Here is a 15,653-nt window from a genome sequence, read left to right on the forward strand (position 1 = left end):
CAAATACTGCCCATCTGTCCATTTACATTTCACCTAGCACTCATTCTTCCCGAAAGTTAATTTCTCTTCTCTGTGTAGATTGGCTTCTTTTCTTTAGTTACATGGCTGCTTTGTGCTGGCTGACTTTACAAAAGTCTCACTTTTGTTTGCATAAAGCTCTCGTGATTTCATGAAAGAATGCGGTATTGCAAGTCTTAGCCTCCAGTTAAGATGAGCTGCTATCTCTACTGCAGCTTTCAGAAGACTTCTTCCCAGGGCCATTCTATTTTAAACTTAATTAGATGCTTCAGCTTAGTTTTAAAAAAAGAATCTAGAAAAATAACGATTGGGAGACTGGCAGGTGTAGTGTGGTTCAGTGTCAGGAGGCAACAAAGATTTCTGTGTTAAAGCAGGCATTTCGGTCCCTAATGACATTACCGCAGAGAACGAGTCAAGCAGCATTTTATCTTGTGATCACTCTGACTTCATCTTTCTAAATAATAGTAATAGATAATAAAATAATAAAAATCAATAGAAATATGTAAAATATAATACAAAATAATGAAAAGGAATAATCCTCCCCAAAGTGTTGCCAGTCATAAAAGTTTCCTGGCAGAAATATCATCCATCTTGGATCTGCTGTTCTTTTGTATAAAGACAGCTCTGCAGGGGGGTGTGAATCTCAAGTGCCACATTTGTAAGAACTGGGTCATACCAATTTTAATTTGTGAATATGAAGCTAGAAAGAGTAATAGTAACTTGAGCTTAGCGAATATGTACTGAGAGTAGGGCCACGGTTTACAAAAGCACCTGAAAATTCTGAGTATCCAACTTGAAAAACCTTAAAGGACTTGATGTTCAGAAAGAACAGAATATTCAGAAAGTGAAAAATAAACCTAACACCTTGTCCCCAGCTAAGTATGCACGGATACCTAAAACATAGAGGTCACTTTTGAAAATCATGCCAGTGAAGTTCTGGTTTTAGAATTGGAGTCAACAGCAAGGAAAGCCAGTTTGTACCATACTTTCAGGTTAACTGTATTAAGAAATTTAGTGTGGGTATACTGGCATAATCATATCCTCAGTAATAAATTAAGTTACACAGCTTATTGCAAAATAATAAAAGCATCAAGACATGTCCTGATAACAGCCTAGAAGAATTGTCTGCTCCCAAGTATTCACAGAAATGAAATGCAAGCTCAGTAATATGTTTAATTTGTCAATTACCATTTAGGATAGTAATGGGCCACCACATGGGCTGTTTCTGGCCAAAACTCAATAAAAGTGATCAGCTGCAATGGAAGGAATGGAGAACCCACCTTTTGCCTGCATATCAAAATAATCATAGAATCATAGAATCATAGAATCATTAAGGTTGGAAAAGACCTCTAAGATCATCAAGTCCAACCATCAACCCAACACCACCATGCCCACTAAACCATGTCCCTAAGCGCCTCATCTACACATCTTTTAAATACTTCCAGGGGTGGTGACTCAACCACTTCCCTGGGCAGCCTGTTCCAATGTTTCACCACTCTTTCAGTAAAGAAGTTTTTCCTCATGTCCAAATTATACAGTCATATAATTATACAGTCATGGCAGTTCGTAGCTCAGCTGCATACATGCAGCATCAGGAGACAGAATACAGTGCCTTTAGCTACAGAACACAGAGGTACACACCATAAAAGAAAGTCCTGAGTTATTAAATCCTGAAATGCTGGTCTGTGTCATTCACATTCTGCTCTCTTTTCTTCTGATGTTCTTAATTTCTTCTTTCTTTTTGTTTTCTTCCTTCCTGTTTCCTTGTTGTTCTTCCCATTTCTAGAGGCAAGAAAATTACTTTTTTTTGTTTCCTAACCTTTTGCCACCTTTTCTTTTACTATAAAGTTAAATTGTATGTGGCTTAGACACTGACAATAGATTGATCAGAATTTGCCAACATTTCTCTTCTGCATGCGGAGGGACCAGAGTGGCTTTGGAAAACATAAAGCACATAACATCTGCCAGGACACAAAGGCTGTTATAGCGTAAGTCTGCTTTGTTTTGTTTTGGATTTATGGGAGAAAAAATAAACTGTCATGATAAGATCACCACATATATTTCCGGTTCAGGTTTATGTCAGGAAGTAAAGTAATAGTTGCAGAGTTTGCCATTCCTTCATCTAGGAAATCCCAACCTGCTTTCATAGCAACATCTACATTTGGGTTTTTGTTTTCATTTGGGAACAAGGCCCTTCTTTCTTAGTCTTATTTTTTAAACCCATAGTGTCTTCCTTAAGGATTCAACTCTACTCATTTTTCTGCAAACACTAATTTTTCTTTCTAACCTCTACTGTTCCTTCTCAGGCCGTCAATATCTCTCCCTGAACCTTAATTTTCTAACTAAAGATGTGTATTGATGACCTACTTTTTTCAGTAGACCATCCCATCAATATACTTCAGGTGCGATAAGCACAGAAGAGCTGATGGCGTCTTTGTTTTCTGTCAATTCAGAGTTCCGAGTTGCTCTTGAGTACTGTTTATTTCTAACTTTATGTGGTTTTAAACAAAGGAAACTTCCACTCAGTGAGAAAAATCAGTATTCATCCAAAATTCAGTTTCAAAGGTTAATTTTTAAATATTCAGATAAAATAAGGATCATGCTGAAATATATTTAAAGTTATCAGAATTGACTAAGAAGGATTCTTGGGGTTTCTTATGACAATGTAGCTGCAAAGACTTTTTTCGGCATCTTATCTACAGCAGAGAATACATTCACCTACTAAAACTGATATTTCATCAGTATCTTCTGATAGCCATTTATTTTCTTCCTGGTGTGAGAAATTATTGCGTTGCCTTGTTGACTCACTTTATGGTCATCATTTTGTGCTTTGGACCTCAAAACATACTATTACGGCCTCTGAAGCACAATTACTTTTTTTTTTTCCCCTACACATGGAGCAACACAAACTTAAATCCACTGGAAAGTAATTTCCCCCTCCAAGTCAAAGGGCAGGAGTTCTGAAGAGACAAGTGACAATGTGAAATGAAGAGTGAATAACAGGTAGAAAGACCACATTAGAAAGATTATCCACAGAATCTCTAATGGCTGGAGGGGAGAATTTAAGTCACTGGAAGCTAGACATTAATTGAGGAATGATTGTTATCAATCTATAATGTGAAGTTTATAATTTAGATTTCTTACTGAGAAGATGGAGAAAGTTCTGGATTATTCAGAAAGTCAGAGTGTGAGAAATGAATAAAAAGAAATTAATCAGTGAAAGAGGTGCAAAACAGCTTTGCAAAAGTTGTGTTAGATCTAAACAGAACTTAACTGCTAAATTGTTTGAATATATACCCAGAGCTATTTTCTATGAGGAATAATCCTGTTGACTACCAAGCTATGCTATAGGAGCTCCTGGGTTTCCGAGTTGCAGGTCTGTCACACTTAACTGACGATTTCCCGTTACTTCATAAGAGACAAGGTATACATCACATAACAATCATCTAGCTAGAAACCAAATAGAACTGGACCAATATCTGCTTCGCAATGCAACTCTCTTAAGAGTAGAGCTAAGGTACTGTTTAAGCAACATGAAAAACCTTATTCCTGTTGCAGTTTTATGGATGTTTTGTGGCTATTTCTACTTATGATAGTGTCAATCTGTTCTCTGTTATAAACACTAGTATTGCTTAATGAAAAAGGAGAAAAAATACCTTTAGGGATTCACAGTGAGATACAGTGAAAGTAAGTATATTGTGGGGGTTGAAAAAGGGTTTATGAAATAATGCCAGGTAAGACACCGAGTCTTTCATATTCAGCCGAGATATTCCACTGTAGGTCAGGCACGTTGAATTACTCTTTTCTTTCCACTACTGAAATTGGTAACCTACTCCAGAAACACACAGAACTGAAAAAGGAGGTCAAAACTAGCACATGCATACATCAAAGGGTTTTGGAATGATAACAAGACTTTTAATCAGCCCCCGGTTGTTTACTGACAGCAGGAGATCTGAACCAGCCATTTAGCAGGTTAGAAGGTAATCATGCACAGCTAATTGCTGCTCCTAGAACACCACTTTTTAGAGATGTGGATTTCTACCCTGTGAGTGTGCTGTGTTTCAGACGCTCAGGGTCTGAGTTGCAGGAGACTGGCTGTTGGTGTAACTTACAGAGTCTTCAGGAGGTAGCAGCAAATGACCAAAACAAAAGGAAAAATAAAGTCCTTAAAAGCCAAATACATCAATAGCAAATCAACAGACAATCTAAACCCGAGATATAGAGAAAGTCCTAAAAGATCAAAATGTGTATTCCAATTACATATCACCTGCAGGTGCTCAACAAGAGATGAGAGCAATAAACACATCAAATCATTGGAACATCTAACAAATCCTATGTCACTTTGGCAAATACTAATATTAAAAAAACCCAACCAAAATCACATCTCAAAACTGAACTCTTGTTTTAAGACAACTGGTAGGAGAAAGCAAAGAATTAAAATTCCCACATGTTTCAGTTCCTCTCTAATCAAACCAGCAAGTCCAAAAGTGATCTAACTTCCTCCTGTTTACAACGCTAAACTACTTAATGTACATGGTATCTATACATCGTACGGTCTTTAACATTTTCACTGATATAAAATAAGATTTGTTACGTGTCTAGAAAAATGTGGCTAAATAAATGTTTCTTCATAAAAAGATATAAAAGGAACAACAACAATAACAAAGACAGAGCCTGAATTACAGATATTTGTTTTATGCAGACATTTAGTTAGTTAGCCAGCTCATCTTTATATACAAGTCAGTCACCTTGCCAGTTCATGAGACTGAGTTTTCAAATACTCTTAAAAAGGGGAAAAGAGGCACTTTCAGAGATCAAGCATAATCAATTACAATTTGTTTCCATCATTTCTATGTGTATGACTTCTGTGTGTATGGTTCTGTGAAAGCTTTTCTGTAGTGGACCTGAGCTGACAGAAAAGAAAATGAAACAAAAGTCACATAAGAATTATTTGGAGAATTTAAGGTATAAAAGGCCTTGAAAAAAAGCTGTACAAAAAATGTTTTAGAAGTAACATAAAACTAGCAAAATACACTAGTTTTCTTTTACTGATACTATTATTATTCCTTTCTTGCTAAGATGACAGATTTAGATCTTGTCTAGATTACTTCAGAGCAAATGGTTTGCTCTGGGGAAAAAAAAAAAAAAATCACAGAATTGGATTGTACTAAATGACAAAGCTTAATTTTTCAGCACCACAGACCTATATTTATGAACTGAATCAATACTCATCAGCTCCCCCACTCAAGAGACAAGCTTGGCAAGAAGAGAAGCTTGGTCTGCTTATAAAAATACTAAGAAAGAAAGTGAGATAACAGTTTTAAAGAACGTTCTTCTCATTATATTTAATTAGGACTATTTGGCTTGGGGTTTTTTTGTGGGTTTTTGTTTGGTTGGTTGTTTTTCCCCTGAGGAAAATATCAAACTTAAAGAATAATATTGACTGCTAGAATTTTTCAATCCAAAATCAAAATATATTGTCCTTGTCAGGAATATGTCAGCTAACAACTGAAAACTTAGAGCTGAAAACTCAGCTTAGAGCATTCACATCTTTTGGTGAAATGAGCAGAAATAAAACATTTCAAGGTGTACTCAGAAATGAGTTTAAAACACAGTTCTCCTTTGAAATTTAGTTTCAACAGAATTTTTTTACTAATCCTCGTTCTTTTTTATAAATTTCATCCATCACTGAATGTCAGCTTTGTTCTTTTATGTATTCTATCAGACAAATCATAATGTCTTTGAGTGTATATTCTTTTAAATGTATTTACTCTTTGGAACTTGTTGTGATTTCAAGTCAGTCAAATATTGCTTTGTTTTGTAGGGTTCTTTTGTATGTTTTGCTGTGATCTCTCACGTAGTAAGTGAGAAAGCATTTCCATCACAAATATTTTTGTCTAAATTAAATGTTTGGCCTCTGCAAATACTCATGACTTTTAACTTCATTTTCTGTGAACACTTGTTCCAATAAAATCTGGTTGTTCAAATGAACATAGAAAGCAAATAACAAAGAACAGAGATCATGGCCAAAGCACGTCCATTAAATAATGCAAATAAATATTTGTCTGTGTTTTTCTTTTATTCTCTGTGCTTTAGTGTCAATACTGGGTGAATGGAGTTCAATCCAGTTGGCAGCCGGTCACGAGCGGTGTTCCCCAGGGCTCAGTACTGGGGCCGGTCTTGAACAAGATCTTTATCGATGATCTGGATGAGGGGATCGAGTGCACCCTCAGCAAGTTTGCAGATGACACCAAGCTGGGTGGGAGTGTTGATCTGCTCGAGGGTAGGAAGGCTCTGCAGAGGGACCTGGACAGGCTGGATCGATGGGCCCAGGCCAGCTGGATGAGATGCCACAAGGCCAAGTGCCGGGTCCTGCACTTGGGCCACAACAACCCCATGCAGCGCTACAGGCTTGGGGAAGAGTGGCTGGAAAGCTGCCCGGCAGAAAAGGACCTGGGGGTGTTGGTTGACAGCCGGCTGAACATGAGCCGGCAGTGTGCCCAGGCAGCCAAGAAGGCCAATGGCATCCTGGCCTGTATCAGAAATAGATTGTCCAGCAGGAGTAGGGAAGTGATCGTGCCCCTGTCCTCGGCGCTGGTGAGGCCGCACCTCGAATACTGTGTTCAGTTTTGGGCCCCTCACTACAAGAAGGACGTTGAGGTGCTGGAGCGTGTCCAGAGAAGGGCAACGAGGCTGGTGCGGGGTCTGGAGAACAAGTCTTATGAGGAGTGGCTGAGGGAACTGGGACTGTTTAGCCTGGAGAAGAGGAGGCTGAGGGGAGACCTCATTGCTCTCTACAACTCCCTGAAAGGAGGTTGTAGCGAGGTGGGTGTCGGTCTCTTCTCCCAAGTAACTAGCGATAGGACGAGAGGAAATGGCCTCAAGTTGCGGCAGGGGAGGTTTAGATTGGATGTGAGGAAAAAGTTCTTTACTGAAGGAGTGGTTAAACATTGGACCAGGCTGCCCAGGGAAGTGGCTGAGTTCCCATCCCTGGAGGTATTTAAAAGACATGTAGATGAGGCGCTTAGGGACATGTTTTAGTGGGCATGGTGGTGTTTGGTCAACGGTTGGACTCGATGATCTTAGAGGTCTTTTCCAACCTCAATGATTCTATGATTCTATGATTCTACTACATTATGTGGATGCTTTATCTTGCTTTCATAGTAAATAAAATGAGTAATTCATAGTTGTTTGGTGAAATTCACCTGGCTGAAAAATCATATCAGAAGAAAAACATAGGGAATCAGTCTCAAATAGGCCAGTGGGAGTTTTTTAAAACCTCAGTATCCTTGATGATGAAAAAACCTTCAAAAACCAGCTAAAAGTGATTATGGTTGTGATAACAAGAGAGAACTTAAAAAAGTATATCTAGAGGTGAATGAAGCTCCTGCATTGGTATCCACCAATTCCGTATGATCTCTGTGCTTATCTGCAAACCTATGGAATGGGATACTCTGCAGGTCTCTGATTCTGCAGCAGTAGGTCATGTTTCAGGGACAGGGATTAAGATGCAACCTTAACAGGTTTTCAGTGGAGATGATAGTTACTCAATCCCTCACAGACTGAGATTTTAAAGCTCTTCACATAAGTCCAGGGTTTGGCTCACACAGGCACCTTCTCCATGTGGAAGATGTCCACATCTACTCAAAGGGGGTCTGCTGGAGCACACTCCCTCTCCACCTCTGCCCCCACACACAGACTTTTCTTTAGTGTGTGTTGGATGACTGTAGTTCATCTAAGTCTCATTCCACCATGCTGTCAAAATGAAGCCAGAGTGTGTACAAACCAGAGATACAGGAAATGCTCTTGAGTCCCACAGCACCAAAGTAGCAATGGAGGCTCATGCACGTCTTCAGTACTTCCCATTAATGTTAAAATTCACTTGAAAATGCTTCAGGTTGTGTTTCTTATATTGTAAGGCTGTGGGAGAAAGGGCGCTGTACCCAAATAATAATAATAACAGAAAGGATAAAATTTAAGGGTGAATTACTTACTACATTGAAGTCAAAGGCAAATCTCCTATTCTCTTGTTTTCCTTGTGTTTTTAATTTAGATCAGAATCAATGTCTTAATTATGCTTGTAATAGGACGTGCCTGGCACTGAGAACATAATTTTCATTTATCCCTTAAGAAGAGAAATAAATTGTTGAGCCTGCATCACTCTACATTCTTGTTATCAGACTGACTTGCATTTTCTTGGAATTGCTCCACAATTGAGATTGCAATTTAGTTTTTGATTGAATGTTTTGCACATTGAATTTCACTTTAGATTTTCTCTAGCTCTTTTAAACTGAAGTATGAGTTCAGTTTACTAACTCTTTGAATAGCATAGTATTCAGAGCAGCATATTGGGTGACAAGCTTAAGGAGGGCAGTGTTACTGAGTACTCTCTTAGTTGGCCCCACTTACATTTGAATGAATAAAAACAACGGCTTATGTTAAAGAGAGCTGGCTTCATACAGCCTATGGGATGGTGATTGAAAATCCTGCACTCCCAGGTCATAGGGAGGCTAACTGCAGAAGTTATGATGTTCTTTCTCAGAAGACAATCCTTTAATCTTCTCTCAGGATGAAAAGAACAGGTGAAATTTTGAGGAGGGTGTATAGAATTTCTTATGATCTTGTTGCCTGAGTCAGATCACAGCCATTTTTAATTGGCATAAATTCATGCTACTGTCCAAAATGATGGTCACGTTTTTCTTCTTGTCCCCAGCTACACATTCCCATTTATCAGCACAAGTATTCATGCAGCAACACAAATTGATCTACCTGACATATAAATAAAGAAAACAAACAAATAAACAACAAAAAAAGCAGATTTGCAGAAGATCAGTGACACGATCTTTTTGTTTGGCCATCTGTTTGGAAGAATGCTCTTAGTCTGTGCAGAAATGGGAATCAGATGGTTTCTTTCAACTGCAGGGCAGATTTATGGCGGGTTAGAGTGACAGAGTAGTCATGGAGTCAGCATCCTATTACCTCGTCAGTCACTCAGCGGTTACAGGTACCCACTTTTTTGGGTCTCATATTAGCCGGACTGAGAGGATCTCACCAGCACAGATTCCCTCTTTAACTCCTCCCATAAGATAAAAGAGTCCTCAGGCTCCTGAGGCTAAAGCCAGAGGAAAAATTAAACATCAAAATATTCAGTGCCTGCAACAGAGTCAAGCTTTCAAGTGTCAGCATACATAGTGGGATTGGTAACATCTGAGTTAAGCAATGTTCCTAAATAACAAATGGATCTTGTTATTTGAAAAGAGTGCCACCAATGTCACATGAGTGCATGACCAGGAATTCAGCAGACACTTTTTCTGTTAAGAAAGCACTAGAGACTTGCAGACATTTAAAAGTAAAGTCCTAAGTTGCCTCCACTTTTACTTTTAGTTCACCTTTTTTCTGAGGTGAAAGTCTTCTCTGAAGACTGAGGTGTTGTCTGTTTAGGTGTAATCTCTCTCCAGCATGAAGGGTCATGAGTAAGAACTGGGAAATACAAGGCGCTACACAGCAAAACGAGAAGTATTATGAGATCATCAGCAGTGCAACTAAAATATAGAAAATAGAGTTCAATTACATCTTACCGTTAAAACTGAATTTAAGCATTGTAAGCTCATTTGCACAGAATATTGTTATTTTTCACCTTGCAAGTTTAAATATGCTTGCATAGTCTTTGATAGATTCTCCCACACCAAACAGAATACTTGTGTACAATTCACCCTTGAGAATCTCATCAGCCTTTAAATGATTTTTGCACATTTCCTGAATGTTACAACGTTGCTTGAAAAGCAATTTTAGATATCATAGGATTAAAAATAACATCACAGGACTTTATATTTGTTTTCCTCCCTGCACACTCCTCGTTTGTTATTATTTGTTTGTTTATTGTATTACAGAAATTCATTCAGACTCCAATAATGAAAGGGAACTATTGTGCAAACACTGTACCAATACATACTTGGGAAGAGCCACTACTTAAAAGATTTCACTATAGTAAGGACCATATAACCGTGCCAGCAGTTATTAATGTCTCTTGATATTTCCCCATAAGACCATGCTACTTGAGGTTTTTAAGTTCTTCATTGTTTCACTTGGCCTGAAATCCTGCATGCTGAACTTTATGTTCAAAATTTATCTTTTCTAGAAAGCTTCCTTACAGGTAGCTCTGGATCTAACACGGAAGAAGAAAAGGAAAGATAGATGGTCTGGCATTAAGAGAAAAGATAAAATACAGAAATCTTTGACACTTTGAAACCTCTAAGCCTTGGGGTGAAAACTTGAATTCTTTTTTGGAAAATCCTATGCCATTTCTTATTGCTGTAAACGTTGACAACAATGGCCTCTTCAGTTGTGAAAAACTATCTTTCAGAGTGCGTTTCCAAACTTCATGCTACTTTCGCTTGTTGGATTTGATTTCTGTAAACACTATATACCATCTTTTCCTTTTTCTGATGTTCTGAGTAATTGTGGGGTTGCATTTGAAAACAAAGAGCTTGCTGGTAATTCAAATGTTAATAGATTATGTGAGTATGGCAGCTTAATTTTTTTCTCTTTATGAAGAAGGAATGAATCTAGCAAGAGAGAACAATCCTTAGGAAGTCATACATATTGAAAATATATTATTTTTACATTCTTTGTCAAGAGCTTAGAAGTTCTTGATCAGCGCTGCTAACTTCAAATAACTTCTTATCAGGCAAAGATTATTAGGTCCCTAAAGGTTTTTCAAACAGATGAAAAGAGCTGTAAACTGACAGTGAGGACTTCCATTCTTGACATCAGAGACCAGGTGCAATTCTTATGGTTTTGCTCTCTGCTTCATGATAATCTTAGTATTACTTAAATATCTAAGAAAAAGCCCTTGCTGACTCTTGGACCTGAAAACGCTCGCTATGTGTCCTGCTTTCGGCAGGGATAGAGGAGCTGGTACAGTGCTGTGTTTTGGATTTAGGATGAGAACAAAGTTGATAACGCACCGACGTTTTAGTTGTTGCTAGGTAGTGCTTACACTAGCCAAGGACTTTTTAGTTTTCCATGCTCTACCGACTGAGGAGGCTGGAGGTGCACAAGAAGCTGGGAGGGGGCACAGCCAAACTGACCAAAGGGACATTCCATACTATGTGCCGTCATGCTCAGTACATAAACTGGGGAAAGCTGGCCCGGGGGGGGGTGTCGCTGCTCGGGGACTGGCTGGGCATCGGTCGGCATGTGGTGAGCAATTGTACTGTGCATCACTTGCTTTGTGTATTATTATTATTATCATTATTATCATATATTACTATCATATTATTATTATTACAATTTTATTTCAATTATTAAACTGTTTTTATCTCAACCCACAAGTTTTTCTCACTTGTGCTCTTCCAATTCTCTGCCCCATCCCACCGGGTGGGGGGGAGTGAGCAAGCGGCTGCGTGGTACTTAGTTGCCGACTGAGGTTAAACCACAACACTATGTAATTGCACATCACAATCTATTTTGCATACATGCAATGTGCATTCCTCTCCATTTCTGACAAAATTATGCTTTGCTGGGAAAGGTTTTGTGTTTCCTGGTCATGTGCGTTTCAGCTGTGACTGAAGTTATACATGTCTTCAGCTCCTTAACATTGTTCATTCTTCTGCTGCAATACTTTTAGTTCTGTTTTAGCTTTTAGCTGAAAGGTAAAGGAGATTGATCTATGTTATAATTTTTAGAGGAGGAAGAGACAGCAAAAACGTATTCAAGATATTTGCACAGTTTTCAACAAGTTATTAGAGAACCCAAAATTACAAAATGCCAGTAAGTGGGGGTTTTATATTTATGAGTTTTAGATGCTCTTTTATTTTGATTGTGAATTCAATTAAAGAAACTGTGTACCAAGTACTCATAAGAAACTATTTCCTGTACCCCTGTGTTGTGGTTTAACCTTAGTTGGCAACTGAGCACCACACAGCTGCTCGCTCACTCTCCTCCACCCTTGGTGGGATGGGGGAGAGAATCAGAAGAGTAAAAGTGAGAAAACTCATGGGTTGAGATAAGAACAGTTTAATAATGGAAATAAATTATTATTATTATTATTATTATTATTATTATTATTATTATTATTATTATTATTGACTATACAAAGCAAGTGATGCACAATGCAATTGCTCACCACCCGCTGACCGATGCCCAACCAGTCCCCAAGCAGTGGCCCCCCGGCCAACTTTTCCCCAGTTTATGTACTGAGCATGACGTCACGTGGTATGGAATATCCCTTTGGTCAGTTTGGGTCAGCTGTCCTGGCTGTGCCCCCTCCCAGCTTCTTGTGCACCTCCAGCCTTCTCAGTTGGTAGAGCATGGGAAGCTGAAAAGTCCTTGACTAGTGTAAGCACTACTTAGCAACAACTAAAACATTGGTGTGTTATCAACATTGTTCTCACCCTAAATCCAAAACACAGCACTGTACCAGCTACTAGGAAGGAAATTAACTCTATCCCAGATGAAACCAGGACACCCTGTTACGTCTCACATATTCCTGAAAAATCTTTTTAATCACCATTTACCATCTTGATATCTATCTTATTTGCAGATATACTGATATCACTTTTCTTCTCATGGAAATTGAATGGTTTCAGTGGATTCTAGTTTTTCAGTAATTAACCTTTACATTTCTTACCCTCAGTTAATTTCCTTCCTAGTAGCTGGTACAGTGCTGTGTTTTGGATTTAGGATGAGAATAATGTTGATAACACACTGATGTTTTAGTTGTTGCTAAGTAGTGCTTACACTAGTCAAGGACTCCTCAGCTTCTCATGTCCTGCCAGTGAGAAGCTGGGAGGACAGCTGACCCAAACTGGCCAAAGGGGTATTCCATATCATATGACATCATGCTCAGTATGTAAACTGAGGGGGAGTTGGCTGTGGGGCAGCGACTGCTGTTCGGAAACTGGCTGGACATCGGTGGGCGGATGGTGAGCAATTGCATTTTGTATATTCTTTTACTATTATTATTATTATTATTATTATTATTATTATTATTATATTATTTTCCCTTCCTTTTCTGTCCTATTAAACTGATTTATCTCAACCCACAAATTTTACTTCTTTTTTCCTGGTTGTCTCCCCCTTACCACTGAGCAGGGGAGTGAGTGAACGTCTGTGTGGTGTTTAGCTGCCTGCCAGTTTAAACCAAAACAAACTTCCTTATGAAATTGAAAAAGGTGTCCAAGTGTTTTTAACTATGCAAAAATGTCAAGGAAAATAAAAGCCCTTGAAACTAACGCATTACCTTGACTAAAACTGAAGGGGGATGTAAAGGAGTTGGGTGAATCAGGAAGCAGAATCTGGTCAGATATTTATGAGCACATAATCATATACGGGCTTGAACAAAACAGTGGCAGTTTTACAAAACAGCCGTCTTAACTCTCTGTGTAACTAGTACTGAGAAGGAAGAATTTCAATGCACCTGAAGATCTCAAGTGCACAATCCCCTCTGAAAAGCTAAGGAATTACATCCTTAATTCTAAGGCATTTTTTGACTCTGTTTCTTTTGCAGTTCCTATATATATGACAAAGAGAAAAGAACTTTCTGCAGAATGCCTTACCATTTACGTTTGTGAAATTCAGTCACCCACAAAAGATTATCCTCTCCTTCTCTGTTTTAGAGAAGAGCTATCCAGCCAAGCCCTTTTCTGACTGCTTCTAAGTTCTGTTCTTCCACTTATCTTTGGCCACTTGACTTCACTTTAGTCCGCTGTAATAATGAGAGCCTTCTTTGATAGAAAGCAACATAAAAAAGACCTCATTTCCTTTTTCTTGATTAATTTTGCATCCCTCAGTACCTATTTACCTTGATAGATCAGAAAATCATTTCCCACGAAATGAATGAATTTAAATAGTGCTTATCTTAAGGAGACAGTAGTGGAATTGGTGCAGTGTTTTTCAGGGTTACATTGTGGGCAGATCATGTGTCCATTTTAGTGTTTCAACACTGTGCTTTAAATCTTTAGAAAATGTGTGCCTTGGCATAAGTTTGGAGAAAAAAAAAAAAAAATATTTTTTTGCCTGACTCATGAAGGTTAATGCAGTTAAATAGTCACCCTACATTTGTTCCAGATTGACAAGCATAGACATGTCCTAGTGTACTCTTAATTTTATTTAGTAAAAGACAGCCAGAATTCAAATAACCACTAGAGAAATTACAAATCAGAAGGACAGAAGGATTTTCTTGTTTTATCAAAAAGCAGAGTCTTATGCAGCAACAAAAAAATTAAGAAGAAGGAGTCAAGAGAATTACTTCAAGCTTAGGCATAGATAATAGGTGATAATAATTAATTGTTAGGAAAGGAAGAAAGAATTAGGTTTTTAAAATTCCAGGGAACTGAGACAGGTACTCAGGAGAGATTCCAGTTTGAGAGGCAGAAATTAAATGAAAACACACAGAATGTGGAAAACAAGTAGTAGGAGAAAAAATATTAACCAATAGGAAAAGCTGGGTATTAGATAACATCAACTCTTGCTTACAGATCTTTACTGTGTTACTCATTGGTATTACACCAATCCTGGTGTAGGATTTCTAAGTGGGTCTTATGTAGAGGACACGCATACAAAAAGTAGCTGTCTTTTGCATACTCCTATAAGGGTCATCTATAATCCAAATTGTCTTACAAGCAGCCAGCTAGATTTGTGAAAATATTTTTTAAGGAAATATTCTCAGCAAAACTAATCATGTCTAGGAGTCAAACTGCATTTCTTTTATTTTATTTTTTAAAGAAAATCTCCAATACCACTCAGCATTAAAAGAAGAAAGAGCATGAGCAGGAAGAAAGAAATGGCAGAGGCAGAGTAGGAGGTTTACTTTTTCTACAATAGTTGAACAGTGTCAAGATTTCTAAGAAGTGAATGGCAGAGGGTGGTTTGGAGCTGCAAAGAACTGGGAGCAGAAATGTTAATTTTGACAGGCAAGTGGTCATGCTGACACTGAAAACTGGTGCAGTACCTTGTTTTTAGGAAACATAATTAGGCAACAAGTAAATCAATTCACATCACACAATGGTGAATGTGTGTTTCTTTATTAAATTGTTCTGTTTTCCTCAGGTAGCATGTGTGCCAAATGATGTAATAGTTACCATGGGAACTATCCTTGTATAATGAGAAATGTAGAATAAAGCTCTGAGAGCTTCTAAAACCCCACCTGGCATGCACATATTATTTTTCTCCTTAAAAAAAGAATAAATAAATAGCAATAAAAATAATGCTCTTCTACTTAGATCCTTAAGTAGCACTTCATTCTTAAAATAGACCTGGTGGTGTCATTGTCTCTGGAGTAGGTGTTACCTAGTGTGAGTTCCAGATATATGATCATTTATTTAAAATAGGAAAAAAAAGATAAAATGATGAGGAAAAAGTATAAATTGGAGAACTGCTTTAGAAATTGGATATTATAATGTGCTGTTTTAGAGCCAAAGGATGTTTCTAAAATATTATAGTTTAAATACACTGCTTTTCTAGTGACAAAAAAAAAAAAAAAAAAAAAAGTGTTGTATTTATTTATTAACATCAGAAAAGTGTATCCAATACTCCTCCTCCTTCTATTCTATTAATCTGACAATCTTTCTTTCTAATACGGGAAAAGAAGAGGAAAACATTTTCTGCAAAAACACTTAAAATACCCTTTTGGG

The sequence above is a fragment of the Aptenodytes patagonicus genome, chromosome 1, assembly GCF_965638725.1.
Source record: "Aptenodytes patagonicus chromosome 1, bAptPat1.pri.cur, whole genome shotgun sequence".
Lineage (NCBI taxonomy): Eukaryota > Metazoa > Chordata > Aves > Sphenisciformes > Spheniscidae > Aptenodytes > Aptenodytes patagonicus.